This window comes from Triturus cristatus, chromosome 4_2 (genome assembly GCF_964204655.1).
Source record: "Triturus cristatus chromosome 4_2, aTriCri1.1, whole genome shotgun sequence".
Classification (NCBI taxonomy): domain Eukaryota; kingdom Metazoa; phylum Chordata; class Amphibia; order Caudata; family Salamandridae; genus Triturus; species Triturus cristatus.
In genome coordinates, this window is record NC_140586.1 from 183,114,453 (window position 1) to 183,138,225 (window position 23,773).

At 47.3% G+C, this 23,773-nt stretch overlaps 1 protein-coding gene across 4 annotated transcripts in view; it reads right to left on the minus strand.

Annotated features, from left to right (window-relative positions):
- The window catches only part of LOC146833312 (pentraxin fusion protein-like), a 213,326-nt gene that overhangs the window by 189,302 nt on the left and 251 nt on the right, over nucleotides 1-23,773 (minus strand). The gene's annotated exons all lie outside the window — the stretch shown is intronic.

Genomic DNA, 23,773 nt, shown 5'->3' on the forward strand with positions numbered 1-23,773 from the left:
GCTGGGTGCATTCCTTCGTTCTGCTCCCTTTTTGTTGGTTTTGCCGGACAGGGTGGTGTTGCGCCCTCATCCTACGTTCATTCCAAAAGTGGGTTCTTATTTTCATAGGTCTTCTGAGGTGGTGCTTCCATGTCTTTGTCCTGATCCTTCCTCGGATGAGGAATCCCTGTTGCACCTCTTGGATGTTCGGCGTGCTTTATTGATATATTTGTCGCGCACGTCTTCGTTTTGCAAAGTGGACAACTTGTTTGTCAATTATGGTTTGTCACGTCGGGGTCTGAAACCCTCCCTCTCGACGATCAGTCGCTGGATCAAGGAGGCCATTTTGTTGGCGTATGCTTCGGTTGCTGAAGTTCCCTCCCTTCCTGTTCAGGGGCGTTCCACCCGCTCTGTTGCTGTGTCTTGGGCCTCCTTCAAAGGGGTGTCCATGGAGGATGTTTGCCGGGCTGCTACTTGGTCTTCACCTCATACATTCATGTCCCATTACCGCCTCCAGGTTGGGGGTGGGGGTTCTGTTTCATTTGCATCTTCTGTGTTGACTGCGGGGATGCCTTGAGGGGTTGTATTTGATTGCTGTACCTCTGTATATTAAATCTGGTTTCACTGCACGTTGCTGTGGTCTTTTCCTTACATGAAGCTGATTGCTTTGGTATCGGCTCATTGGTGAATACTGTGGCGAGGAAGACTGGACGAGGAGGTAATGCCCGGATTACTTACCGGTAATCTTCATTACTCCGAGTCCTAGTCTTCCTCGCCACAGTATAGTTTCCCTTCCCTCCCGGCCCTGGTGGTGGCTTCATGTCTGCGGCTTTGGTTATCAGATCGGGCTCGCTGGTTTGTATCCCTTTATGGGATTGGCTGAAGCCACTGGGGGCCATGTTGGAGGAGGGAAGGGAGACTAGAGCGCTACTCCCCCTGGCCTGCCCCCAGTACGAAGAATGAAAGGCCGGGGAGCGCGGGAATCAAGACTCTTTGTCCCGCTCTCTCAGGCATCCGGCACGCAGCCTCTGGGAGGCTGCTAACTTTTGTTTTCATTTATTTTCCAGGTCTTCGTGTTTGGACTGCGGTCGGCGGGATGGAGTGCGGCGGATTCGTGGTTGTAGCGATCGTATGGGAAAGTCGGAGGCGACCGTTCAGCAGCTGCGGGAAGCTTCGGACGGAGTCCGGCGGATTCGTGGTTGCAGCGATCGTGTGGGAAAGTCGGAGGCGACCTTTCTACAGCTGCAGGAAGCTTCTGCGGTCGGCGGCAGGAGATTGGAGTGTCGGTGTAAGGAATCGGCGGATCAGCATCTGCGAGGCATCGGCGGTGGGAGAAGATTGCCGGGAGTTACGGGCGGTTTGTTGAAGGGGCGCGCACGTGCTGAGAAGGTATTGCAGGAGGGGGTGGGGGCCCGGGGGCTGGGTGTCAGACGCACGGGAGCTGCTCAGCAGTCAGTGGCATCTGTCGCCTGTTGGGTATTACAAGTCCCTAAAAAACAAGGGTTCGAACCCCAGCAGTGGAGGCAGAGTCAGCGTTGAGAGTGGCCTAAAGGTTAAGAACTGAGACTCTTGCTGTGAAGGATACAAGAAGTTTTGGGGGGGGGGAGCCAGGCTTAAATTGGCTGTTTGGTGTTCCTAGTATTGATAATAGTAGCTGTGGATTTGAGGGCTGTATAGAATTTTTCGCAATTTTCAGTGATTCTGCGCAGTTTAATTTTGTTCGCAGGGTTACAGGCTCTCACGATTGATTCTGGCGAGAGGTGGTGTGTAAAGCGGGGTATATCACTGTGATTTTAATATTGCAACATAGGCCGGTGTTAACTGTTTCTCCAACACAGGTATACTGTGCGAGTGCGCATCACGCTAGACGACAGGGGGTGTGTCTGACGGTGTCGCAGCGAGCGTGCACAGGCAGGCCTGCACTTCATTGCTTCTGTGGGCCGCGGGGCTCAGAGTTCGCTCGCCTTACCGCACAGGTTAGCTGGTGTGGTGCGGTCCCAGTCGCATGGTGCTTGTGGCCAGCTTGTGTACTCCCAACGCCAGGTAAGGGCCCGTTGGGTCCCGGTAAAAGAGCAAGTAGCATTGTATTAGCAGGATATTGAGGGACCGGTGTGTGGGTTATCTGATACTTTAGCATGTCGGGTAAGCGGGGAGCTAAGCGTTCCCACATGGAGCATATGCTGGAGGCCATGATGCGCAGGATGGCGACTATGGATAGGAGATGGGGCAAGGTAGAACAAATGGGACACAGCCTAGCGGAGCTCAGGCAGAAAGTGGAGGATCAGGGCGGGCCGTCAGGCAGGCCTAAGCGGACAATAGTGCCCCCAAAGCCCAGGGGGGAATTGGAAGCTCTTCCCAAGCATGTTAGGAACAAGAAGGGGAAGAACCAGGACCCGAAAACAGGGCAACCTTTAGAGACACCGGATGGGGACGGTCCCTCCAGGCTTCCTGTAGCGCCAGAGACCCCGCAAGGAATTCCTGATTTAGCGCCCAATGTGCCAATACCTGCGCCAATCCTGGTGCCCCCAGCAGTTGAACGGGTGGTACCGAGTGCCATACCAGTAGTGCCCACACCATGCCCAAGTGTCCCGGTCCGGAACCCCGTTGCCCCGGTCCCGGTGTTAGCGCCAGCAGGGGGAGGGCAGGTGCCGCTGGAACTAGCTTCGCAGATAGCGGCAGTCCTTCCTTGGTTAGGTAAGGGGGGGATGTTACCACTGTCCGTGGGCGCCAAAGAAGTAGGGGAGGACCCACTGGCAGAGGCGCAATGAATGGTGGCAAGGATTATGGCGGCCCGAGCGGGGAGCCAAGTCCGGGCACAGATAAGGCCAGTCAACCCCAACCAGTGCTTCCAGAGAAAGACAGCGGAAAAGACAAGACGGCGGAGCCAGTGGGAGTGGGGGCAAATGGTAAGGAGCTGGCCTTGCCATTATTGGGCGCAGGGGTGTTACCTTCCAGGAAGGAATATTTAGCACGGCATGTAGCACACAATGTGAAAGAATTGATTTGGTCTGGTGCCTATGTAAACATGTTTTCTTTACTGGTTGACAACAAGGAAATGGAGTATGCTAGGAGGCAAAAAGATTGGATGCTTCCCAGTGATTGGCGGGTAGAAATGTCAAGATTCAGGGTAGACGAGACATTGACCAATTGGATAAGCGCGTTTTCAGTGTTTATGGCCATAACTGCTGAACGTTCACCTAATCTGCAAGCTGAAATGGCATGTTATCAGAGCAGGGTAACGCTGACACATGATAAATATGGTGGCGTGGGTTGGAAAGAATACGATATGAATTTCAGGAAGGGGAATGAATTTGACCCCTCACTCACATGGGACCGGGTGGATTCTATCTCATGGTTTGACCAGTTTGGCCCAGGACAGCCGGGCAATGCAGGCCAAAATTGGGGCAAGGGTCACACTTCTCAGCCACCTCAGTCCTTTCGGCCAATGCAAACCGGGGGCGCGGCCCCGGGTACAGGGAACGGGGGAGGGCGAAAAGGAGTATGCTGGGATTTTAATAGAAAGTCATGTACCAGAGCCCAGGGCACCTGTAAATTCAGGCACGCATGCTCCATATGTAACCACCCCTCTCACCCAGAGTCAAAATGCCTCAAAAAAGGGAATGGATTTTCGGGAAATAGAGGCAGGAAGAAGCAAGAATAAGGAAAAAGGAAAAAAGGTAACGCATTCACCCATTGATGTATTTGCTATGATTCCCTGGTTAAATAGGTACCCGGACCATGCCACTGCTAGGATGTTGCAGGAGGGTTTTTTGTATGGTTTCAGGATACCAGCGGGGAATTACACAGGGACATCAGAGTGCAAAAACCAGTTGTCAGTAACATCAAACCCAGGGGTGGCAGAGCAAAAAATGAATAAGGAATTGCGCTTAGGTAGAATAGCAGGTCCATTTGACTTCGCCCCTCTGCCAAACTTTGTCTGCTCCCCCCTGGGGTTGGTCCCAAAAAAAGGAGGAGGGTGAGTTCAGGTTGATTCATAATCTATCGGCCCCCAGAGGCAAGTCATTGAATGACGCCATCAATGAGGAACTTTGCAGTGTAAAATATGCTTCCTTTGATCAGGCGGTAGAGATGTTAAGGGTTTTGGGACCAGGGGCCCTGCTTGCAAAATCGGATGTTGAATCTGCATTCCGGCTGCTGCCGGTTCATCCTTTAGAATTCTGGATGACTTTCTATTTCTGGGGTCGGCGGGCTCCCAGGAACGTTCTGGGGCATTGGAGGAATTCTGTGTGCTAATGCGTACATTTGGGGTCCCCCTGGCACCGGGGAAGACGGTAGGGCCAACAACCATAATTTAATTTTTAGGCATTGAAGTGGATTAAATACAGGGGTGTTTTAGGTTACCGGAACAAAAAATAATGAAATTTCGTGCAGCTTTGCAAAAATGTCTGTCGAAAGACAAAGTAACTTTACACCAGCTGCAGCAGGTTGTAGGACAGTTGAACTTTGCGCTAAGGGTGATACCTATGGCGAGACCATTCTCCCGTTCCATCTCACAGGCCATGACAGGCCTGCACGAAAAACACCATCATACACGACTGTCATCTGAGGTTCGTCAGGACATGCGGATTTGGATTGCATTTCTGGAGGGTTTCAATGGCAGGGTAGTGTGGCCCGGTCCCCCCACTACTTCTGCTGAGTTGGGTTTATGGACTGATGCAGCGGGCAGTGTGGGATTTGGTGCCATACTCGGGAACCGGTGGGTGGCACAGCAGTGGCCGGCTTGGTGGGTGGAGACTGGTTTAACAGCCAACATAGGGTTTTTGGAATTATTCCCTATTTGGGTAGCATTGACGGTGTGGCCCCATTATCTGCAGAATCAGTCTGTAATTTTCTGGTCAGATAATATGACAGTGGTTGAATCCATCAATCAACAGGCGGCAAGGTGTAAGATGATTCTCCGCATGTTGAAGGAGATAGTGCTACTATGTATGAAGCTGAACATACAGTTTAGGGCTAAACATGTACCGGGAGTGCGGAATAATGCTGCTGACGCACTCTCTCGATTCAAGATGCAGGTTTTCAGGGAACATCTACCATCGGCAGAGGCAGCAGTGGCACACTTTCCTAAATACTTTGGCAGATTGGTGCCCCCAACTACAGAACCTCGTGACTGCTAGCCTAGCACCCAGGACCAGGAAAGCTTATGAAGGGGCGTTTTGGTCTTACTGTACTTTTTTGGGGCAGGACTGGGAGGATAGATGGAATACGTCTGGTGCATTCCTCTTGTTTTTAGACAACTTGCATAGGGATGGATGCTCCGCGGCGGCGGCCAGGCGACATGTAGCGGCAGTTTCTTTCTTTGCACAGATCAGAGACACGAAAGATCCCATGAACAGTTTCATTGTACGGAAGGCAATGAAGGGGTGGAGACGCATGCAGGGTGCGGCTCCGGACACCAGGCAGCCGATAGGGTTCGAGCGGCTGAGTGCGTTGCTGACTGCATTGGTTGTCATCTGCAGTTCAGAGGGGGAGACATTATTATTCAGAGCTGCCTTTGCATTGGCTTTCTATGGGGCATTCAGGGTAGGTGAATTGGTGGCACGTAACAAGTTGGATGGGCAGGGTGGGCTCCTACTGGAGCACGTGAAGATACAGGGTGATACTTTGTTATTAACCATCAAAAAATCAAAAACCGATCAGGAAGCTCGGGAGAGGGGGTGGTCCTACATAGGGCGCAAAACAACCCTTGTTGCCCGGTAATGCACCTAGAAATGTACCTCAGACAGAGGAGCAGTGCGGTAGGCGGGACATTGTTACTATACGCAGACGGTACCCCACTTACCATGTTCCAGTTTAAAAAGGTATTGGCAATGGCAATCAGCCAAGCAGGTCTGAATCCAAACGTTTTTGGTACACATTCATTCAGGATAGGGGCCGCCACTGAGGCAAATGCTAGGGGGTTGCATTGCAGTAGTGTACAGAGGATTGGACGATGGGCTTCCAATAGTTATAAGCATTATGTGCGGCTGCACATGTTGTGAATACACAATGCAATTGGGGTCTGATGCTTGTCTTGTTTGTCGATTTCTTTCACAGTTTCTCGAACCTGTCACGCAGGAGGGAAACTGCCGTCGCCACAACAGCAAGACCCTGCTCAACGACGGTCAGAACTACAAGGAAAAGGAACACGTAATGTGTGGGTTGTGGGGCATTCGTATGTACGGCGTATGAAATCTGTTTTCCTTGTAGGCAATTACAGGCAAAGAGCAGAGCAGCAGGGTTTCACAGTATCTTTCCACGGAAAAGGGGGCCTTTGCCTTAGTCAGTTTAGGGGTTTTATGTATGATCTTCTGAAGAGACACAGTCCTCTGCCCACAATAGTCATTTTGCATTTGGGGGGGAATGACTTGGTGACGTTAGGCAGAAGGGTCTTGATTGAGGACATAATCTCTGAGGTCGGCTGGTTAGCCAAGGCGTGCCAGGGCTGCAACATAGTTTGGTCGCAGATGATACCCAGATTTAAATGGAGGGGGGGGAACTCTGTGAGAGCGTTGAATCACTCGGTAAAGAGGGTCAACAATAAAATAGGGAAACTGTTCAGATCTCCTAAATTACAGAACATTGCACATGGGTGTGTCAGGGGAGAACCGTGCTTCTTAAAAGAAGGGGTCCACTTGACTAGGTTAGGTAATGAAATAATGTTAGAGAATTTCATAGCTTGGCTAGGGAGTTTAAGGGCGGGGGCATGACCTTTCTGAGTGACAGGATGGGGGGGCAGATAGTCGGGCAACTACGCTGGCCTGTGGCGGTAAGGTCATGACTGGTGAGCACTAAATTTAAGGTCCTTAGGGGGCGGGGCCATTCTCGGATGGGGTCGCCCAGGGGGAGGGACAAGGGGTCTCTCCTATAACTCCAGGGGCGGTACATCCGGTTGGCTGGATGGGTGCGGGGAAAGGGGGAGTCACGCTTTCTTTAGGCTGGTTGGCCACCCCGCACTGGCATGGACGTCACTAAATGGCGCAGAGTGCAAGACCCCCCAAATTTGAATGGAGTCAGGGAACGTATGGGAGTAACCGGGGGGGGAAGTACCCTCTCGGTAAGCGGGCCCTCTTCGCATGCGCAACTCTTACGGGAGGGCGTGGCTAATTGATAAGGATCTGACACCAGTTAGCGACTTTGCCGTAGGCCCAAATAGGATACGCAGAAAGTAATTAATGTATGATTATGATCCTTATGTTAGAGTCGGATAGGAAAAACTATGTATTAGAGATATGTTAAGGTTAGCCATCTGATATCTGTGCATATGAATTGTAATCAAAATGTTGTGTTATGTTTCTGCGTATAATTGTGTAAATATTGTTTATTTCAAAATGTTTAATTTTGTTTGCATATTTTAATAAATACGGCCGGGGGTTGTACGACCCCCGCCTCCAAAAGAAATTCCCTTCTCATGTCCATCATTAGAAATGTGGTTATGCGCAGGGGGGAGGGGGAAATTCGGTAGTACCAGACCATAGAGAAAGGCGGGCCGGTATCGGCCCCGTCGCAGATATGGCGGGGCACCTCCCCCCTCCCCCCCCCCCTCGCCTGATCACCCGGCCCGGCGCGTTCCACCGCGTCAGTATGACGCGGTGGGCGCGCCACGGCGGGGATTGGCTGGTGACGGCGAACCCTTGGCCCGGAAGCGATTAAGGCGCTTCCGGGTCAAGGGGGGGCAGGGGGCAGACCAGTTAGAACTGGCCTGCCCCCAGTACAAAGAATAAAAGGCCGTGGAGCGCGGGAATCGGACTCTTTGTCCCGCGCTCTCAGGCATCCGGCACGCAGCCTCTGGGAGGCTGCTAACTTTTGTTACCCACCCTCCATCCCCTGTAGCAATATGGTCATTGGGTAATGAAGTGGACGGTGTGTTTTGTTCCTTAGGCATTTTTTCCCGTTTACAGGTCATCAATCGTCGTATTTATTGCTATTCCTTGGTCAGGCGGTAAGGTCATGACTGGTGAGCAGTAAATTTAAGGTCCTTAGGGGGCGGCGCCATTCTCGGATGGGGTCGCCCAGGGGGAGGGACAAGGGGTCTCTCCTATAACTCCAGGGGCGGTACATCCGGTTGGCTGGATGGGTGCGGGGAAAGGGGGGAGTCACACTTTCTTTAGGCTGGTTGGCCACCCCGCACTGGCATGGACGTCACTAAATGGCGCAGAGTGCAAGACCCCCCAAATTTGAATGGAGTCAGGTAACGTATGGGGTAACCGGTGGGGGGTAGTACCCTCTCGGTAAGCGGGCCCTCTGCGCATGCGCAACTCTTACGGGAGGGCGTGGCTAATTGATAAGGATCTGACACCAGTTAGCGACTTTGCCGTAGGCCCAAATAGGATACGCAGAAAGTAATTAATGTATGATTATGATCCTTATGTTAGATTCGGATAGGAAAAACTATGTATTAGAGATATGTCAAGGTTAGCCATCTGATATCTGTGCATATGAATTGTAATCAAAATGTCGTGTTATGTTTCTGCATATAATTGTGTAAATATTGTTTATTTCAATTTTTTAATTTTGTTTGTATATTTTAATAAATATAGCCGGGGGTTGTACGATCCCCGCCTCCAAAAGAAATTCCCTTCTCATGTCCATCATTAGAAATGTGGTTATGCGCAGGGGGAGGGGGAAATTCGGTAGTTCCAGACCATATACATATCGAGCTAAGAAGGGGGAAAACGATGAGGCAAAGAAGAGTGGCATCAAATGAAGGTCTAACGGTTGTAGGATCAGAGAGTTAGAGCGGATGATCATAACCCATTCAAGGTAAGAACTTGTTCATTGGAATCTGTTGGCTTCCAGTTTGATAGCAGCCGTGGAGGAGATTCTGCGTACTTCCGGTGGAAGAGAGTTCCAGATCTTCGGGGCAGCGCCGGAGAAGGCTCGTTGGCAGGTTTTCCTTTTGCTATAGATTTGTGGTTTCAGGAGGAAAGAGTTCGCACTTCTAAAGGGTCTGCCGCACAACACACATACAAAGTGGGAAAGGTTTAAAGGCAGTCTAAGCATAATATTTTTCCAGGGTTGATGTACACGGTGTCCACAATTTAGTAAGGACAAGACCAGGAGGTAAAAGGAATATTGCTTTCAACACAGTATACAGGCATTTTACTTCTTTGGTAATGCCCTTTGGCTTACGTAATGCCCCTGAAGCTCTTCACAATTTTGTGAATTATATTTTTTTAGATCTTTCGGACACATACATCATTATATATTTGGATAACATTTTGATCTTTTCGCAAAATGTATACGAACAGCATATACATGTGAAGTAAGTACTCAGAAGATTGAGAGAACATTCACTTTTTGCAAAACTTGAAAAATGTCTCTGAAGTACCCGAAGTTGTTTTCCAGGAGCTTCATATTTCCAGAGAGGAATGTATATAGAAATGGAAAAGTTTAAGGCAGTACGTGATTGGCCCCAACCACAAATCATCGAAGAAGTGAAGAGGTTTCCAGGTTCTTCAACTTCTAGAGGAAATGTGTACAAGATTTCTCTACGACTGTCTGCCCAGATCAAAATTCCCCAAAATGGAGAGGGGCAAGAAACTTAACTTCAAAACCCTTGAAGAAGCAGTTACTAATGCATCCATTCTCGGACATCCAATTATTGAAACCAGTCTTTTTTTGTAGAGATTGTTGCCTCTTCTTTCGTCGTTGGACATTTCTGTCACAGAAGAATCTAGAAACTGAAGAAATTCTTCTAGAGGCATATCATTCTCAAACTTTAGCATCAGCAGAAATCAACTGCTCCATTTATGACAGAAAACGTTTAGTGATAAAGGAGGCCCTCTCCCATTGGAGCCAATAATTAGGAGGAACTCAATATTGTATTACCATTGGACTGATCATTAGTATCTGGGTTATATTAAGTCCATGAAATGCATGTATCAGGTCTCAAGACATGTTTGGGCACAAGATTCAGGGAACTTGGAGGACATGGCCGGAGGGCGATAGAGGTAGTTACGATGGACTGAACAGATAGTTATGGAATTAACTGCTAAACGCATGCTTCAGAATAGACCCGATTTCTTGTTCAGGATGCTCTAAAACCATACATTAGGATAAAAAGCGCCATAAAAGAAATTGAATACAAAACTAAATTAGTAAGTGGTATTTAGATCATTAGTCTTATTAGTCATACAGACATACATCTGACATTCTTACAGTGTATGCATATCTCTTACATACAGGTGATGAGCAGAGTCAAAAATGTGCCTCCAAATCACAGTGGGGCATATGCATCAACCAAACTAATACCGATTCCTTAATAGCGAAAAATAAGGAATCGCCATTAAGGAATCGGTAATTGGCATGCATCAACAGATTCGGTAAAATTTAGCGATTCCTTAAAAATCGCTAAATTTACCGATTCCTTAATAGCGGGGCACGCAAACGGCCCCACTAGCAAATAGCGAGTTCGGTAATACCGATTTGGCTAATAGCGAGTTCGGTAATACCGAAGTAGCAATTACCGAATCGGTAATAGCGAAATCGCAAATTGCCGCGTCGCTCCGGGAACAGGCTGATGACATCACCAACCAGGAAATACTGCTGCCCCACCCACATAGCCTCGACAGAGGAGCAGACAGGAGCTGGAAAGAAGGACAGGCTGTGCAGAGTGAGGCCACACAGATCCTGCCAGTCACAGCACACATCCATCATGCCGCAGGAAGTGCCATCCAGCGCTGAATCTGCACGCAAGCGCAAGAAGAAGTTTTCAGACAGGGAGCTGGAGTACCTCATCGAGGGAGTGTCCAGCAAACACGACCGCCTCTTTGGCAAGCTGTCCCTCAAGGTGCCTGAGACCGAGAAGCGGCGCATCTGGCAGCGCATCCGTGAGAGGATCAATGCGGTTGGCGTCACTAGCCGCAGCATCGACGATCTCAAAAAACGGTGGTATGACCTCCGGAAGCGCGCAAAAGAGAGGATTGCTGAGAGGCTCCGGGAGGCAAGAAGGACTGGAGGCGGAACAAGCACTGCACCATCCAACACAGCCCTGGAGGACCTTGTGGAAGGGACGATAGAGCGGGAAGCCGTCGTGGGGGTGATCCAGATGGACACGTCCGGCGCAGCCACAAGTGCCCAAGGTAAGATGCATGCCTGTGCCACACCCAGCATAGCGTAAATCCATACCCATGCCCCCAGCCCAATCTCACTGTGTCTGCAGCTCTGGCACAGACAGTTCCACACATGACACTACTGCATCTTGGGAGTTGTAGTCTAGTCAGCCCAGAGTGCAGGCACAGGCGTAAATCCTCACACAACACATATGTTGTACATGGCTGTAGACTGTTCATTTGTTGGACCACAGAGGGACATTGATGGGTACAACACTATGTAGGTGTAATCATCCCACTAATCATGCACTGTTTCACACACAGATGCATCACCTGGGGACTCTGACGACAGCGACCAGCTGATCATCTCTGAGACACCCGTGGAGTCAGACCAGGAGACTGTGCAGGATGCGCACGCACCGCCAACACCTGCCACCCCACCAGCACCACCTCCACCAGCGCCACAATCATCGGCACCAGCACCAGTGCCACAAGCCAAGGCACCTGCGCCACAAGCCAAGGCACCACCACCTGCGCCACAAGCAACGGCACCAGCAAGCCAGCCTGCAGCCAGTGCAGCCACGATACCGCAGAGGCACAGGCACCAAGTTGCGCCCTTGCAGGAGATGGCAACCCCCCCCCCTCAATTGGCACCCACGCAGCGCACATCCACACCACCTGCTGCACCACATGGAGGCTCAAGACACGCACGGCGTCACAGGGCCCGTCGCAGTTCCGTCTCCTCAGCTGACCAGGATGTCCCAACAACCTCTGCAATTGAGGAGAGGATGCTGCGCACACAGAACCTGCAGGGAAGACATGTGGCTAGCATCAGCTGCAACATCGTGCGCCTAGCGAGGGAGATGCGCGCCATGACTGCAGCAGTCACCGACATGGGCTCCGCGGTCAGGGACATGGGCACGGCGGTCAGGGACCAGACCACTGCGGTTGCTGATGGCAATGCTCAGCTCAGGGAGGAGGTACGTGAGCTCACCCGTGCCATCAGGGAGGGCCATGAGTCCCAGAGGAGGAGTAACCGGCAGCTAATGTTGCGTTCTGCCGCCGCTACCAAGGCCATACAACGGCACAGCAACTGCACCGCTGTGTTGGCACGCCGCACAGTCTCCCTGCAGGTGGACCTTGGGCACTTCTGCGGTGATGTTGCCAAGTCACTGAGACACATCACCACTGCTGTGGAACAACTTCAGAGCAGCACATGCAGTGCTGCAGCATTGGGAGGGGATGACACCAGTGAGGCTGCCTCCAGTGTCAGCAGCGTGTCACTGGCAGAGGCCAGCACCAGGCGCCGAAGTTCGCGTGCCTCCACGGGGACAGGCCGTGGTGAGGGTATGGATGCACCTGAGCGGAGGCTTGGTGTACGTGGCAAGCGGCACTAGAAAATTGGACATGCTGCAGGTCCATGGTGGAGCAACCATGGCCATCCAATTATCCTGTTTGCACAGGCCTGACTTTAAGGAACCTTTTATTTACATTTATGCAATCGGAGCATGATTCACAATGCTAGTTCTGTTGCACAATCCTCAGTGCTACTGTGCATTAAACAGTTGCACCCAACACCAACTTGTAATGTCTCATTTTACCCAGGGTCAAAAATGATTTTGCGTTATGTCTGTCCGCCTCCTATGGCCCTCTGCTGTGTTTGGGATGTGTGCCGGTCGTCGTTGGGCGGGTGGTTGGTCAGCCTGGGGGTCGTCATCCCTGTCCACCTCCATGGGTATCCCCCTTCTGGTGGCAATGTTGTGCAGCATTGCACATACAGCAATTATTCGACAGCATGTGTCTGGTTGGTATAGCATTGCGCCGCCAGTCTTGTGGAGGATACGGAAGCGGCTCTTGAGAATCCCAAAAGTCCGCTCTATCACATTCCTCGTGCTGATGTGTGCAGCGTTGTAGCGATGTTCCTGCGGGGTTGCTGGATTTAGGTATGGGGTTAGTATGTATTCCCGCAGGGCGTAAGCACTGTCACCTAGAAGATAGAAGCATGGACTTAGCATTGGTGATGTACATACATGTGTGGTGTTGGTGTGGGGAAGCGTAGTTCTACTTACCTAACAGGAGTCCCTCTCCAAATTCGCCATTGAGTAGTCGCCTGTGCATTCCACTGTTGCGGAAGATGTATGAGTCGTGTGTGCTCCCTGGGAATTGTGCCACTAGGTCCGTTATGATGTTGTTGGCATCGCACACAACCTGCACGTTGATCGAGTGGTATGACTTGCGGTTCCTGAAAAGGTACTCATTTGCTGACGGAGGGCATATGGGGATATGCGTGCAGTCGATGCATCCAATCACATGTGGAAATTGTGCCACCTGGTAGAATGCCTGTTTTGTGCGGTCCAACTGCTGTGGGGTTGTGGGGAAGCTGATGTGTCTGTGGAGCATTGTCAGCATGGCATCTAGGAATTTTTGGAAGAAGCGTGACAGTGCGCTTTGCGAAACACCTCCGGCAACCGCAATTACCCCCTGGAAACTCCCTGAGGCCAGTAGGTGCAGGCTGCATAGTACCTGAACGTGCGCAGGGATTGCATTTGTCCGGTGGGTCTGGTGCTGCAGTAATGGTTCCAGGTCTGCAATCAGGCGCATGATCATAGCGCGATTGAGGCGATATTTCTGGTACACCTCGTCCTCATTCTGGCCGAGCAGGGTTATGCGCAGTCTGAACACTCTCTCCTGTACCCTTCTCCTGCGCTGTCCTGCTGCATTGATCCGCATCCTCCTTGCAAGCACGTAGAGGGCAGCCATTTTGGGGGAGCCAACAGGGTCTCCTGGGCCAAATTTAAGGGTTTAGTGATTGCCTCAATCATTTGCACATGTAGGAATTTTTATTTTTTTTTTTTTTTTTTTTTGTGTGACTTTACCTCCAGGTTTTGATTCCCCTTATTTAGCTCTGGCAAAATAGCGATTTTTGGGATTTTCGGTATTAGCGAGTTTTCTTGCATTGGGGTGCGATTCGTTATTTGCTATTGGCAATATCCGGGAGCTAATAGTGATTTCGGTAATTGCGAATTCGGTATTTAGCGATTCGGTAAATTAGCATTTTGGGTATTAGCGATTCGGTATGTTCGAGGTTATTTATTTAGCGATTCGTTATTTGCTCGGGTTTTGGGTTGATGCATTGGGATTGGGTATTTTTAACACAATACCGGGAGCTATTACCGAATCGGTATTTTACCGACTGGATTTTGGCTTGATGCATAAGGGTGAGTGTTGTTTAAGAACTTATGAAGTGATACCAAGCTGAGTGTCTTTGTTTCCCTCCATTACATAGATATCTTGGTGTTAGGCTCCAGATAGCACTCAGCCAGGATGGGACTCCCAACAACAGGAGGGCTGATGGCCCCTTAACTGAGGACTTTGTTTTGGGCCCAGATGAAAATGAGAATAAGAAACCCCCTACAGGTTGCTTCTCTGAAAGTAAATAGTTCATAGTATGTACTATAATGTAGCCATACGTTGCATGAAAGTAAAACAGAAGCCCAACATCTAGAAAAAGCAAATATTCTTCGGAATGTAAAACATGTGAAACATACACAGGGACTGCATTGCTGACATGGATTGCCTTGGGGTTCTTGCAGTCATTGGTGAAAAGTCAATAAGTACTTTTGCCCTTAAAGTTAACTACATGAATATAGGTAGCCATTTCAAAGTCAGTTTGAGGACCCACCCCAAGTAAAGTTCATTGTGGTTGATCGGCATAAAACAGCTGCACAGGCTCATGAGATTGCTCAGGGCAGCAGTGTAATGATAGTGGGATACCTCGAATGATGAAAGGGAATGGATTTGGATGGGACAAGAGGAATTATGTCAGTGTCAGCAGAGCTAAGAGAGCATCAGTGTTCAGATGTCGAGGGAAGGGTGTGGCCGAAGGTTCTGGGGAAAAGGAGTCTTTTGGACCCCAAATGAACACATCTGCTTCATGCCAAGACCAGGAGCTTTTGTCTCGTTTGTGCTACAATACGAAGGCAACAGCACAGGTACTGTATTACTTTTAGTGCCAGATTATGTGGTCACGGTGAAGTACTTTGGAGTGAAAGGCGGGGAAGGGAATTGATCAGAGTAAGGGAATGTCTCATTTCTGGCCTCTCATCTTACTGCGGTGACCCTGGCAGCTGTTAAACAGGACTCTTCTTCTAATCTTTTAAGTTTTCACACTGTCACTTCATATTTAAGCACTCTTCTTAATTGTCTGCCACAAAGTTTTATTTTTATTGTTGTCCCAAACTGTCATGAATGCTGTGTCAAAGAAGATTTTTTGTTCAAATTTCTGCAGGCAAATCCATAGAATGCAAACCTTGCAAGCCAAGTCATACTGGAAGTACTTCATCACAAGGGTTGTTTCTTAATACATGTATCATTGTGTGGTGCTACCTCTGCAAGATCCATTCAATGTTCTATTATGGAGCCATTCTGCTGAAATAGCTTTGACATTCCAGTTTTTAGATTTCATTAAGGCTGATTATATCTGCTCATGTAGAGTTAATTCAGGAGTATCGGGCTCGAGTTTGTATTTGTGGTGACAGGAGTGCTGATTAGAAGGTTGCAGTGGGGACTGGTTATCAAAATGAGTGTTCTTAATAGAATTTAGGCATGATTTCAGAAGCCCATTGTCACCCAGTATTCCTCCTCCTACCATATGTATATCAAATAGACTATAGAATTAACTTTAAAATGTTTTCCGAAGGCTCTTTTTGAATATTTTGAGAGTTTCATCTTTGGGCTGGTGTTTGGCCTGATACTGCTATGCGTTGGGCTGAATTTGGGCTTGTACTTGGACAGCTTTGGGCTTAGGACGGGTCTCGAAATCTGGCAACACTGCTCAGCACAGATCTGAGGTTTGATAGCTCCGGATTAAATCTGGAGCGGGGGCCCCTTTGTGTACCTTGCAGGGGGGCCCCTTCAACTTTCGTTATGCCACTGGAGTGGTCTACTGGTCCAGCTCCATGGGTGTCGCTGATAGTAGTGCATAAAAAGGACAGTTGAGGGTCTGTGTCAGCTCGAATTATAAGAAAAGGTATAGTACTACCTTTTCAAATTATATTGGTTTGTTCAGATGCAAAAGATTGAGTTTCGAAGTGTCTTCAGCTGGTGAACTTTTTAATATGTAATTCATCACATTATACAGCCTGTCACGCATCCTTTCAATTACACTGATAATATAATAGTATTTGGGGCCACCCGAAAGGAACATGATAGAGCCTTTACACAAGTGTGCCGTCTACTTGCTGATGCAGGTCTCATGTTGAATGCTGAAAAGTGAGAATTTCACAAAACAAAACTAAAATTCTTAGGGCACATTTTCTCGGACAGGTATAATGCCTCTAGATCCAGCCAAGATTCAGTCTTTATCATCTACCTTCCCTCCACAAGATGCAACTATGCTGCGTTCTTTTCATGGTAAGGTTAGCTACTGTTCCAGGTACTACCGTAACTTTGCCACTGTGAGTGCCCCGTTGAGAGAGTTAACAAAACTGAATGTTATCCAGTATTGGGGTATCTTTCATAGATTCACATGCTTAGAATCATCCCCGCCGATGAGCTGGGAGTCTCGCGGTACAATAAAACATATACATAATAGTCATAAAAACAGTATACAATAGGCTACTATGGACAGCAAAGTCACTACATTAGCCTATCTTAGTCCTTTTGTAAAAAGAACCAAATTTGGAACACAGCCAATCAGGCCGCAGCACCCTCTTAGAACCCTCCACAGAGAGGCAAATCCTCAGATTTTCGTAGCACAAGTGACAATAGTATGCGCAGGTAATAAGCTAAGCCTCTTCGGGGAGGAGGGTGGGTCGCATGTGGATCTATGAAAGATACCAATACTGGATAACTAAAGTTACAGGTAAGTAACTTGTTTTCTTATTCAGTATTGGGGTATCTTTCATATATTCACATGCTTAGAATCAGAATAGTTAGCAGTAAAAAATCCTAAGATGTATAGTGGATGGTGGGTATCATAAGAAAACACAATAAATACCTTGTTACACCAATACAGCGATGCAATACAACATTCTAACCCAAATAATGGGAAATATTATATCATATGTAGAGAAGTAAATATATATATATATATATACATATATAAATATACATACAAAGCAAGTATGAAAAAACAGAATAAACCATACACCATGCATATGTGAACATGTAATGAAATAATCACCTCCTTACAGAGGCTTACCTTATTTGAAAAGGTTTCGCAACACTGCTTGACCCACGGCTGATTCAGCCTCTGTCGCCAGATCCAGACAGTAATGCCGTGTAAAAAGAACCAAATTTGAAAAACAGCCAATCAGGCCGCAGCACCCTCTTAGAACCCTCCACAGAGAGGCAAACCTTCAGATTTTCTACCGCACGTCGTGTGACAGGGAGTCTCCCTGAGCTCTGCTCAGTTTTTCTTCACCTTTGGCTGAACTTTGTGAGTAGATATGTCTGATTCATCAAAGAAAAGCTTGTTTTTGCCTTGTTCATCATGTGGGAAGAAGAGACTAAATTTTGAGGATCCCCATAAGGAATGTATTTATTATCTTTACCCAGCACACAAGGTTAAAGATTGCAGGATTTGTAGAGCCTTCCCTGCCAATACTTTAAAAGACAGAGAGGGAAGATTGCTGGTTTGGTTGGAGAAGTTGAAGGCTACATCTGATGTTGTTTCAGGAGATGATGGCAGTGCGAGTCCTCAGGCGTCCACCCCTCTGGCCAAAAAGAGTGATAGATCTGGTGATCCCCCTGAGCGACAGAGTAAGACCTTGAAGAAGCCTCACTCTGAGACTGGCCACTCTTCCTCTAAAAAAGAGAAGCTTTCATTCCCTTCAGAGGTGAAATCTGCTGAAAAGATGAAGATCTCAGTGAAAACTGCCTCAAAACAGCAGAAATCTCTTTCTGAGGTCACGTCGATGTCAAAAAAAGCACAGTCGACGATGAAATCTCCTCAGATGTTGGATGATTCCTCAACGTCGACGAAGAAAATTCCATCATTGACCATTACTTCGTCGACAACAGCACCGTCGATGATGCAAATCTCGCCGACGCCTACTTCGTCGTCGAGAAGACACATGCCATCGACGCTTTCGACGTCCACCACGTTACAACTCTCGACGGTTCCACCTTCGATGACGATGACCGTGGACGTCGATTCAACACACGTCTACCAGTCCACCATCAACGACGATTCTACTCCCGTCGATGAGTCCACCATCGACGACGGCTGCAGCTTCGACGATGACAACAACATCGTCGACAATGGTTTTTCCAACAATGACGTCGACGGTAGCTTCTGTTATGGCTATCTCGGCTGATACTGATTCACCGTCTGTGTATATATCGTCGACGCTGAAGCGTAAAAGGGCCTACATCTTTACAGATTACACCAGTTTTAAGATCAAAATTGTCGTCGTCATTCTCATTTTCAAGAAACTATTACCAGGACGTTTCTTATATTTCACCCTTGCCTCCTAGTCACTATCTGGAGGAGTCAGATGATGACAGACTTTTTAGCCCAGCACGTAATCCTTCTCAACTCCGGCTCAAGTATCAGGATGATGACGATGAGGAAGAGTACGATGAGCTTTGTGAGTCTCTGCAGGGTCCTTAAGAGGCTTCATTTCAGCAAGAACCTATGGTGCAGATGCCTATTGCCTTGATGCAGGATCTGACTGCTATGTTGAGGGATTATCATACACGTTTTGCACCAACAGCGCCTGTTCCAACTCAACCCACTACGTCTGCGGTTTTGCAGATTGCAAGTCCTGCTGCCCCTATCAATGTACCTCAGGAGGTTGTATCTGCGCAACATTTAGTCCAAGATGATGATGGCGATACTCTGGCTGAAGATGGGAAACTACCAAACTTACCCTTGACTGTGGATGAATGGGATGAATATTTGAATACTACACCATCCTCACCAGTTTCTCAGGCAGTAGATTCTCCTCCTGAAGATATCGTAGCTCATCTATAAAATCGAACTGTTCAGGACCTATGGACCCCTCAACAAAAACAACTCCACATAAATCACCTGGAGTTACTTGCAATATGTTTAGCACTAAAGTCTTTTCAACTATTGCTACTAGGCAAAGCTGTCCTGCTACACACAAACAACATGACAGCAATGTATTACATTCAAAAACAAGGAGGGACACACTCTCTCCAACTTTTACACCTAGCGCAAAGTATATGGAGATGGGCTATTCCCCAAAAGATATACCTCCTCGCACAACATCTCCCAGGAGTACAAAATCAGATTGCGGTTCTGCTCAGTCGACAAACACAATACATTCACAAATGGGAACTTCATCCTCAAGTTCTTCTTCCATTTTTTCAGATGTGGGGCACCCAGACATAGATCTGTTTGCCACACATCACAACGCTAAATGCCCAAACTTCGCAATGCCCAACACCCATTATCCAATTATCCAAAGGCAATACGCTATGGATGAACTGGTCAGGCAGATTTGCATACGCTTTTCCACCTCTCCCTCTCATTCCATTACTGGTTCGGAAGATCAAACAACACAATGATCCTAGTTGCTCCAACATGGGTGAGACAACCTTGGTTCTCGACTCTACTGGAGTTATCAGTGGTACCTCATCAAAGATTACACCTCTCACCCAAGCTTCTTACACAGAACCATGGAGCGATAAGACATCCGGATCCCAATCAACTCAATCTTGTGATCTGGCTCCTGATGTACTAGAGTTTGGTTACCTCAATCTCCCACCAGAATGTATGAACGTCATCAAAGAAGCTAGACGTCCTACCACAAGAGCATGCTAGGCAGCAAATTGGAAGAGATTTGTTGTTTATTGTACAAATAACAAAATCAACCCACTAGATGCTTCCATTCAAAACATTATGTGTTATCTCTTGCATCTACAACAATGTAATTTAGCATATACATCTATACGGCTACATCTAGCTGCAATACCCGCTTACCTCCAAAACAGACAACACTTGTCTTTATTTTGAGTTCCTGCGATCAAAGCGTTTATGGAAGAACTTAAAAGAATAATTCCGCCTATAGTTCCACCTTCTCCAGCCTGGAACCTTAATATTGTCCTTACCAGGCTCATGGGTCCCACATTTGAAGCTCTACACAAATGTGAGCTACAGTTTCTCACTTGGAAGGTGGCCTTCCTTGTAGCTATCACATCCCTCAGAAGAGTTAGTGAACTCTTGGCATTAACCATACAAGAACCATTTTTGCAGATGCATCATAGTAAAGTGGTTCTTAGACCTAACCCAAAATTTCTACCTCAGGTAATTTCTGCCTTCCACCTTAATCAGTCTTTTTCCCTCAACCAGACTAAGTGGCAGAACGTGCTCTTCACACGCTAGACGTCAAAAGGGCATTACTATACTACATAGAAAGAACTAAACCCTTTAGAAAGACTAAACAACTCTTTGTATTTTTCTCCCCACCTCACAAGGGCAATCCCATTTCAAAAACAGGAATTGCAAGATGGATTGTTAAGTGCATTCAAATATGCTATCTCAAGGCTAAGCACACACTAACCATTCCCCCTAGAGCTCATTCCATACGCAAACAAGGGGCTTCATTGGTATTTTTGGGGAACATTCCCCTAGATGACATCTGCAAAGCAGCAACTTGGTCTATACCACACACTTTCACTAAACACTATTGTGTAAATGTGCAAGCAAAACAACAAGCTAGTGTGGGCCAGGCTGTATTAAGAACACTTTTTCAAACCACTGCAACGGATACAGGTTGCCACTGCTAAAGAGGAGAACTGCTATATAGTCCATGCTAAAGTATACAATCTACAACTCATATGCCTCGAACGGAAAATGCTACTTACCAGTATGTATCTGTTCTTGGCATGTAGAGCTGTAGAGTTGTATACGCCCACCCACCTCCCCGGATACCTTTATCCGTTGCAGTATTATCTTACTTAGATACATCACACATGGACATCCCTTTCTAAATTCTTACTAACTCCATCATTACCCCTTATGGCAAAACACAATCTGGGGATGGAGTTGATGCCCATGCGCACTATCACCAAAGTAGGAGTCACCTATCCCGTGACTACAAAGACTTCTTCGAACAAAAACAAAGTGCAAACATCCGAGCCCAACACCAGATGGCGATCTATGCTAAAGTATATAACTCTACAGCTCTACATGCCAAGAACAGATGCATACTGGTAAGTAGCATTTTCCTTTTGCAACAGTAAACCTAACATTTGCATATTCACTCTTAGGTCTCTTGGCACTGAAATAATTGCTCAGAGGTACTCGTTTTGTAGACCTTGGAAGAATGAGAGACTGAGTCGACCTATCTGGATTCAAACCTGTGACCATGTACATTGGCTAACAAGAAAATAAAATTCACAAAAGTCTGCAAGGAGCTTACTATGTGTACTATTGGGAATTCCTGAAAGTCGTAATCCCGCACCAGTGCAAAGACTATATCTGCAAGTTTATTTTTGACCCTTTCCTTAAGAATGGGGCCCCTAACTTATTTCCATGTTACCCATGATGACGTTTTTCTTTTTAAATATTGACATACATCAAACTTGTTTTACTAAAAGATTCTCAGAGAAATGGCATCGAAAGTTGTGCAACAGGTCAGCAACATGTTTTTTTCCAGGTTGCAATTTTTTTATGTGCACATTTTATTTGGAACAATATCATTAATCTTGCGTTCATGCTTCTGCATATAACCAATTATCATCTTGAGAATATATAAATAATCTCAAATCGTTAATTTTTGCAAAAATGTGTACATGTGCTTCTTTTTGTTGGAGCCACATCTGTAAAGCAGGCTGAACTCATTGGATTTCTTGCCGGTGCAGGCCCTAATAGTAAAAGCTTTGCATTAATGAAACATATACCATTTCCTCAAATAAATACAAATCTTGCTTTAGTGGCAGACAATCGTTTCACAGGTCTGTACTGTAAACTGACAACAAAGGATCTGGGCTTCAGGGCATTGGGCCTACTTGACCATCGGGCAAAGTAAACTTCAAAACCTGTTTCCCTTGAACCCAAAAAGTATGTCCTGGGTGTTGGGTGATCAAATTCTACAACCCTGTAATGTATGTATGAGGATGCATAATGAGGAAGCAGCAGTGTTTTGAGGGTAGAGAATTAGGCCTGAAGAAGGAAGAGGACTTGTTAAGAAGGATCGAAGGTGCAGATTGAAGACATGTTACCATCAGGAAACCTGACGAACTCCTAATCGGTAACACAGAGAACTTAAGGTAGAAGGGAAAACTTCCTTCACTAAAGAGGAAGGGGGTAGCTGCATCATGGCAGAGACTGAATCACCATCATCATGGTTGGGGATGTAAGTGGAACATTAATGGGCATCTCGATGGCAGGTTGTTGTATAAGATGACAAAGTAATCAGGGGGATACTATGTAGCTGTGGGGACAACAAGGTCAACAGATGTATAGGGAGCTGTAGAGAACAAAGATATATTTAATCAAGAAGACTGCAGCCGTACTGAGAAGGCGTTGATCATGGAGACTGGGAGCTGTAGGTAAGCAAGAATTGATCATCAAGACGATGGAGAACAGCAGCAGTCAGAATTGATTGTTTGAATTGGCAGAAACCTATGGGGATAAACAAGGTCGGTATGGGACAAAAATAGGCCTAGGCACCAAAATAAAAGCGGCCCCATTAGCAGATGACACAACTAAAAATGTGGCCCTCATTTGCAAATCAGACCAGTTTTGAACTTGTAAAGACACGCTGCATAAGTATTTTGCATACGGAAGATGCATGGATTTGAGCTTGCTGTCGGCAATGTTTGTTTTAATATCACGGCAATCAACAGTAAAAACCGGCCCACTGGGCCTTAAAACAGGCCCACAAACTGATCTGTTGGACAAGCCCATCGGGCAGTGCCTGATTGCCCTCTAGGCCAGTTTGACCCGGGGATAAAAATATAATAGATCATTTGGGACAATTGATAATTGAGAAAGGAATTTCTTTAGAGAGGAGAGAATGGATATTGAGAAACTGGAGCTTTATGGAGGAATAAAATAAGCACCAGACAGCAGTGGAGAAAAGGGAACATGCTCATCAGGTAACATGTATGTGCAGACAGATGTGATCACTGAAAGATGTGCATCATTGTAGTCAACGAGATGTAGAGAGAACTGAACCTCTGGAAAGCAGCACGCTGCAGGGAGAAAGCTGATCATCAGAGGCAGGGATTGCGGGGAAGGGTTTGATTATCGAAGTCAGGGAGAATTATTGAGACAATTGTGTATCAGAAAGGTGGGGAGTGTGAAGATTGGAGAATTTATCATCAAGGTGGCAGAGATGCAAATGAACCTGCAGTATTTTTAACATACAACGGCTCCTCTTTATAGGCAGCAGCCTCTCTTCAGGATATTCTCAGGTTTCCCAATTGGTCCAGTAGGGATGAAGCACTTCCTTGGGGACCCCAGCAAAGGCTTTCACTCATACCTCTACATTCAGGCACAATCTGGTATGGTAAGATTCATTCCTAGGCACACAGTGCTAACAAACAAAGTACATTTCTTGAGGCCCATCACTTGATAGCCTGACCCATTCTTGAAGATGCAAGCCTATTCCTTCACAGTCTGGTACATTCCTTGATGTGCCCATGATGCAACTATTCCCATAAAGACCTTCACATGGAATGAGATTCGTTCCTATACATCAGATTTCAACCCTGTGGCCTAATGCGCAGCACATGCAAACTCCCATAAGGACTATGCAACA